The sequence below is a fragment of the Balaenoptera physalus genome (assembly GCF_965194825.1).
Source record: "Balaenoptera physalus genome assembly, chromosome: 4".
In the NCBI taxonomy this organism is placed as follows: domain Eukaryota; kingdom Metazoa; phylum Chordata; class Mammalia; order Artiodactyla; family Balaenopteridae; genus Balaenoptera; species Balaenoptera physalus.
Window position 1 is genome coordinate 35,486,373 of NC_138891.1, and position 7,708 is coordinate 35,494,080.

The following is a 7,708-nucleotide window of genomic DNA, read 5'->3' on the forward strand; positions in this document are numbered from 1 at the left end:
CCCTTAACAAAAGAGACAGGGTCTCGCTATGTTACCCAGGCTGGAGTGCAGTGGCTATTCACGGGCACCATCCCACTACTGATCAGCACAGGAGTTCTGACCTGCTCCGTTTCTGACCTGGGCCAGCTCACCCCTCCTTAAGCAACCTGGTGGTCCCCCGCTCCCAGGAGGTCACTATACAGATGCCGAACTTAGTGTGGACACCCATCAGCATAACGCAGTACAGCCCAGAACTCCTGGGCTCAATCCATTCTCCTGCCTCAGCCTCCCAAGTAGCTGGGACTACAGGCGCACACAACTGAGCCCAGCAGCACTTCACTATTCCTAATCGAGATGTCACACCTCATCAACTATGCCCAAGTCAGTGGAAAAAACTCTGTTCTTCTTATTTTTGTGAAGAATGTAAGAATTCAGTTCGGTGGTCACATTGCTTCAGAAAATGGGAAGGTTCTAGGAATGCAGGATTACAGTTGTATGGAATAAGCTAAGTATCACTCCCATCTTTCCATTCTTTCTTTTTTTTTAAATTTTTATTTATTTGTTTATTTATGGCTGTGTTGGGTCTTTGTTTCTGTGCGAGGGCTGTCTCTAGTTGCGGCAAGCGGGGGCCACTCTTCATCGCAGTGCGCGGGCCTCTCACTATCACGGCCTCTCTTGTTGCGGAGCACAGGCTCCAGACGCGCAGGCTCAGTAGTTGTGGCTCACGGGCCCAGTTGCTCCGCGGCATGTGGGATCTTCCCAGACCAGGGCTCGAACCCGTGTCCCCTGCATTGGCAGGCAGATTCTCAACCACTGCGCCACCAGGGCAGCCCCATCTTTCCATTCTTAGTGGTTAATAAGAGCAGCCTCCGGAATCAGACTACTTGTGTTCACAGTCCAGCTCTGCCACTTACTAACTGTTGATCTTGGGTGCGTATGCCTTGATTTTGTCATCTCTAAAATGAAATCATGAACACATTGTTGTGAGAATTAAATAATACTTGTAAAAACACTTTAGAAGCATGACTGACATAGGTATTCGCTATTATTATTAAAATGAGCCTCTCTGCACAGATCACTAAAGATGCAGGGTCCAGTAGGTGATAGAATAGCTGCAGGAAGCTGTGGATTTGCCTTTGCAACAAGTATCTAAACACAGATTAAATTAAGTATCCGAGTTACAGTTTATCATTGATGCTAAGCCATAAAAATATATTTCTGACATGAGACAAAACAGAGAACAGAGGGCACTGTTATACATGATTAGGTGTTTATAATATAATTAATACAAATATATTTATGTGCATGTGTGTGTGTCTTCAGGCAAAGACAAGTGTGGTACACGTGCTTAAGCCAAATATTAGTGTGTTCCTCTCAACAAAATGTACAGTCCTTTCCTTCAGTACTTAGCAGTAATAACTTCCAAACTAATGATAAAATAATATCAAACACTAATTAAAAGCAATAATATTCACCCAAAATATATATATTTTTTAAGGGCACAGAGAGAAAGAAGTGGCAGTTCAGGAAGAAAAAGAAGCCAAGATTGTTTGGCTTTTTTTTTTTTTTTTTTTTTGCAGTCTCTATTGGAAGCATTAAATTCTATTTAACCTTTAATTTTAGCTTCTCGTTGAACTTGTCCAGAGAGCAGGAAGGAGTTCTGTTAGTATATTTTATGGGTTCTAAACCTTGACATGTTATACCTTTCTAATACATTAGCATTCAGAAACTCAACCCTTTACTTCTAAAGAAGAAACTTGTCCTCCAATTAATGTCCTGAAGATTTGTACACTTGCTATTATTTTCAGAGAACATCTCTAACACATAATTAGTTGAATACATAAAAGATATTAATTCATCCCCATTATAAATCACTTCATTATTTCATTCCTTTCTCCTCTTAAGTTTTTAGAACAGAATTTATGTCATACTTAAGATTTTTACTTCTGTGTACAACTGAAACTATAAGTCATGACAAGATGTCACAACGTGTCCAGAATGATTTCTCACCAGAGATTACATGGACAGATAAAATCAAAATTTGCCACGTACCATGTTAAACACCTGGAGCTTTATAAGCCCTGTTAACATACGAAAATCCCTTTAGAGGCAGCTTTAGCTTTTTATAGGTTTAACTTTTTTTTAGCTCACTGTCTCTCGAACTCTTCAACCATTAAAATTTTTCTTGAGGCACCTATTAACATTTTATAGAACTTGTGTCCGGTAGAACATCTCTTGGGAAGTAATAATGACAAACACAGAGCAGCCCTTCACATACCCGACAAAGCTCACCTGTAAGGAAGAAAACACAGACCTCGAAGTGCAAGCAGGTCTCTGAAGCAGCTGCAAAAAACACAGCTGGTCCAAAGCAAATGCACCTGAGTCTGTAAATGAGCTTCCCTCGGTTCTTAATTCACACAGCTGTCTCCTGGAGGTGGACAGAGAGGAAAGCAAACAGCAGCATGCAACCGCAAGAGCATAGCACAGCAAGAATGTTTACAGACAGGAAGACAGTCCTGTACGTGCCCGTAGACTATCGGGGTATATTACTGCATTAAAGACCAAAAGAATTTATGTTAATAATGATAACACTGATTTTTCCAGAGGAAGTCATGTTCAATACATCACCCCCAAGTAGATAAAGCAAAATGAAACATACCTCAGAAAAATCTCTATGAAAAATTAAAATTGAAAAGTTTTGGTACTTAAGAAGATTCATCTTTATGGACCCCTTAATCACAAATGATAGGGGAAAGTTCATGAAAATTATGATGGTGCTTGTCTTACCCTGGGAAAATGAATGGTAGGAATCATACTAAATATGTTTAGATTTAAAGCCTGAATATAATTAATTTATAATGTACAGTTTAAAATGAGAGAAAATTTTGCATCCATCTGCAGATGCTAAGCACAAAAAATACTTTAGCTTCTAGTGTTATTAAACTAATCTACACTAAACAAGATAGTTTACTCAATAAAAAGTGGCTCGCCCCTCCCCTCACTTCTAATGAGCTAGCTATAGAATGCAGTTGCCAGATTTAGCATACAAAAGCACATGATACCCAGTTAAACTTGAATTTCTCTGAAATTCTCTGCAAGGTAAACTTAACTAGGTGTCATGTGTTTTTACCTGGTAACTCTACTCTACATGTAAAATATAACATGGATTAAAAACTGTAGGGAAGAGTCTCCAATTTCATGTGCATCTGGGGAAGATGGACAACTATGTAGTTGAGCCTTTTAACACAGAAATAGGGGAAATAGATTCTAACATTGCTAAACCCTGGTCACTGGCTAAGGCTAGGCAAAAGTTTTTTCAGGTGACATCCTAAAACCAAAATTCACTTGTTATTTCTTCAGAACAGCAATCTTTGCCAGGGACCCAGCAATGGCCAAGCTGTGGTCCTGGAGGAATTCCTACCACAGCTTCACTTTCCGTTGACAGCCAACTTGGGAGACGGTATTTAGTTTTGAAAAATCCCTATCATGGGACCTCAGGTGGGGATAAGGTAGTTTTCTTCCTTATTTCTTCCCAATAAATATGCTTCTGCTTTGAAAGCCTGGGTGTATGACCACTCAGTTTATCCACACAGGTGCGTGGAGTTGAGTGGAAACAGCTAGATGTTCCTGTGAGCCTGGTTATAGGCTAGGATTTAAACTGAGTAAAATACCCAGGAGAAACCAAAGCCACAATGTCTAGAGTCCTGGTGAAAACAAATGACCACAGTGGGTTCCTGTGACACCCTGGACACCAAGATTCATGCCTAAAACTAGGCACTTGGGTAGAATAGTGTTCTTGGGCAAATTACATTACCTCTTGTGCCTCAGCATCCTTATCTGTAAAATGGGTATAATAATGGTACTTACCTCATAAAGTTGTTATGAAGGTTTAATACTGTCATAGAACAGCACATATCCATAATAGGCTTTCAATAAATGCCACTTGTCTTCACAAGATGATTTTCCTCTGTCTTATTCTCTGTTCAACCTGGAGATTTCCCTGGAAAAGAGGCCAAAGCCAAAGCTGCTTTCTCAAAGAAACTAAGTTATTTGCAGTATTGGCCTCACTGAAATGTTTTTTTATTCTCATGGCCTAAGGTATTTAGTAGCTTCAGAAGAATCTTCACAATGATTTAGGTTTCTCAAACACTTGGAAAACCTCGGAGATTTATAATTCAGAGTCCTGACTAAATGGTGGTCGGGTCTCTCCTTCAAGCTGGAAGGACCCCATAGTCCAGAAAAGACTTCACAACTTAGTTGTCAAGTTAGAATCAGGAGTAGAATTGCCTGATGAGAGGTTTCTGACTTGGACTGCCCTGGACTCCCAGGTGACTGAGAGGCACAGGCTGTGTAGGAGTCAGAGGCGGCAGCTGTCTCTGGGTTGACCATGGGCCCCCACGTACCCGAATGCCTCCACCTCTTGCGTGCCCACCTCCCCTCCCCCAGGGGGCCGAGATGGCTGAGTTAGCTCAGCCTGTGTCAGTGTCCTGAGGAAGATGGCTGCTTTTTTTATGCTGCTGCTTAAAGCATGGCTTTTAGGAAGGGCCCTTACAAAGTATCAACTCTCACTTAATATTCAGTTGGCACTCTTTGGGTTGAAGAAATAGTATATAGATACAGTGACCTTTATTCATTTCCTATTCCTGAAAAGCCTTTCATTAAACATTGCCTGACAGTTTTTACAAACTAATTAGGAGTAGCTGAATGAGTTAATGGAGATCCCACTATCCATTTTTTCCCTCCCATTTTCTCATTATTCTGTAGTCATAGTTCCAAAATTGAGACTTCAGCATTAGAGCACCTCTTTGACACAGAAGGTCAGGCCCTCACCCGTGCTGTTTCCAGCACTCCATTATTCATTTGGATTGGCAGTTCTCTTAATTAACACCTCGTCTGTATTTATTGCAAAGGTTCCGAGTTGGGAGCTAAAGCCAAGAATGTAGTGTCTTTAATGTGAATTTGCCACATTCAAAATAGAAATGGTTTTATCTAAGACATCAGCTCAATAATGTCTCAAAAATGCACAGGAAACTTACATTTTCTAATGACTAATTATTGATCATCAATATTATTCTAGGCAGAATGAGTTTATCATTTCTCATTTCTAGTAATTTAAATAGGGAAAAGGCAAGTAAACTAATACACATTCTCTGTTGCTTAAATGAGGGACTACAAAGGTAAGGTGGATGCTGGTACTGTTTTGAATATTCATGAGAGCAGAAATTGACTGCATGATTAACATATTCTTCCAGTTTAAAGGATACCATTGAATAATTGTATTATATACATACAGTGCTTTTCTTGAATCACTAACATGATATAATCTGAACAGCACATTATTTGAAAGAGGTGCAAATGGCAGCCAGGGAGGAAACAACTGAAGAAGCATTTTCTTCTTTGCTGTTGGTTTCTACCCTCGGGATATTCACACCTCGGTACAGCCCCTTTAACTCTGTAGTATTTGTAATGTGCTGCTGGTCTCACAGGCATTAAGATATTAATTGCTGTCTGATCCTCCTAATTAGCTTGACTGATTGGTGGGGGCTAGAGCAACATCAGGAGTCTGACAAGGTTACTTGCAGACTGACATTTTATTGTTTTGTTTATCACTTATTAATTACTGTCAACTACCATGTCACAGTGTTCTATTTTAAGAAAGCAGAACTACCATTAGTGCACACTGCCTGTGAACATGATTTTTGTTTTTTTTTGTATTATTTTTTATTTACCCATATTTAATACAACAGATTTTTGAATCCAGTGACAAGAATGTAGCATTTGGGGACATTTTAAAATTGTAGAATAAATATATTTCTGGTTTGCAAAAAAGATACTGGTAACATTGAGTCAAAACAAAATGATGAAAGTGTTGTAGAACGGCCTTTGCTTGGTTCCATTCACACTAATAGAAATTTTCTTGTAAGTAATTAAAAGCACGCCATGTTTACAAACCTTGAAATAGATGAGAGTAAGTGTCATCTTCATTCCTTCTCAGAAGCAAGGAAAAGTCTTTTATGATTAAGTCATTTTACTGATTCATGATTTTTACTGAATCAAAAATTGATTTCTACTCTATAATTACTTGAGATAGTTGTCAAGGATCCTCCTTAACTGGAAAAAAAAGGAGCAAATCAACCATGTTTTTACTTCACTGATAAGAAGAGTAAAAATACCTAGAACAATATGATGATTGGAAAATTACCCTGATTTTTAAGTTAGTTCTTGTGAATTACTGGTAACTTTTCATACGATCACAGATATTTCTGATTCCTTGTGAGAGACTGCATATACAGACACTTAATAGCCAGGTCAGATATTGAAATAGAACTCTGATCCCTAACCTGAAGTGGCCAGTGCAGCAAGCCAAACCACAACCTACTAGCAATCAGCCCCAAATGGTCAGGATTTGATCAATAACCGAAAGCTTCCCTAACTTTTGCACCTGCTTCCAACTTAGGACCAATGGGATAAAGCCAAATATGTGACCCTAACCAATCTCATAGGCTGTCTTGCTTCTAGTTACCTAGCTTCCAGCTTCCCCACACCTACAGCCTACAATCAGGGCACACCTGAAGCCCTCCTTTTTTTCCACTATAAAGCTGTCCCACTTCTCTGCAGCCTTTGAGTTTCTGTCAAATGCAAATTATGGTGGCTGACTGTCTTGCTATAGCAAGCGCTGAATAAATAGCCCTTACTGGTTCTCATTTGAGTGGTCTTCATTTATTTCCACACATGGGAGTAGACTACATTTTTCTAAGCCATATTCTTAAAGTTTATGACTCTTTTTATCAAGATGTTCTTATATGACTCTTCAGATAGCCTCCATAAGTCAACTGCACCTTCCTAAAAAACATGATCCCAGGGAGTTCCCTGGTGGTACAGTGGTTAAGAATCTGCCTGCCAATGCAGGGGACATGGGTTCGATTCCCTGGTCTGGGAAGATCCCACATGCTGTGGAGCAACAAAGCCCATGTGCCACAACTACTGAGCCTGCGCTCTAGAGCCGTCGAACCACAACTACTGAGCCCGCGTGCCACAACTACTGAAGCCCGTGTGCCTAGAGCCCGTGCTCCACAACAAGAGAAGCCACCACAATAAGACCGCACACTGCAACGAAGAGTAGCCCCCACTCGATGCAACTAGAGAAAGCCTGCGCACAGCAACGAAGACCCAATACAACCGAAAATAAATAAATATTTTTTTAAATCCCATTTTTTCCATAATTTGCCAAATAGGAGAGTGATATTTTACCCAAAAGGAATTAAGACTCATTTTTTAAAAGAGCACTCCTAGTTTACTGGGTATGATATATTAAATAACATTCTAAAATAGAGCCAAGGAGTTATATTACTTCTAAAAGGAAGAATAGGATTAAAAATAATTTTTCTATCAATATCTTGTAATAGACCATAATGGAAAAGAATATGAAAAAGAATATATATATATGTATAACTGAATCACTTTGCTGTACACCAGAAACTAACACAATATTGTAAATCAACTATACTTCAACCAAAAAATAAATATAAAATAACTTTTCCAGAGAAGTTTTTCAAAGACAGAATCAAAAAGTGGAAAGCCATATTCTGTACAATGAGGCTTTTATGAAAGCTTCATGGCTTTCTTAACCATGAAGAGAGTAGAGAGATCAGTGTTAAGCCTAGTTTCAAACCATATAGAAATTCATAAATTAAAACTGCATAGGCAAAATCCCTAATGAGAGACGAGT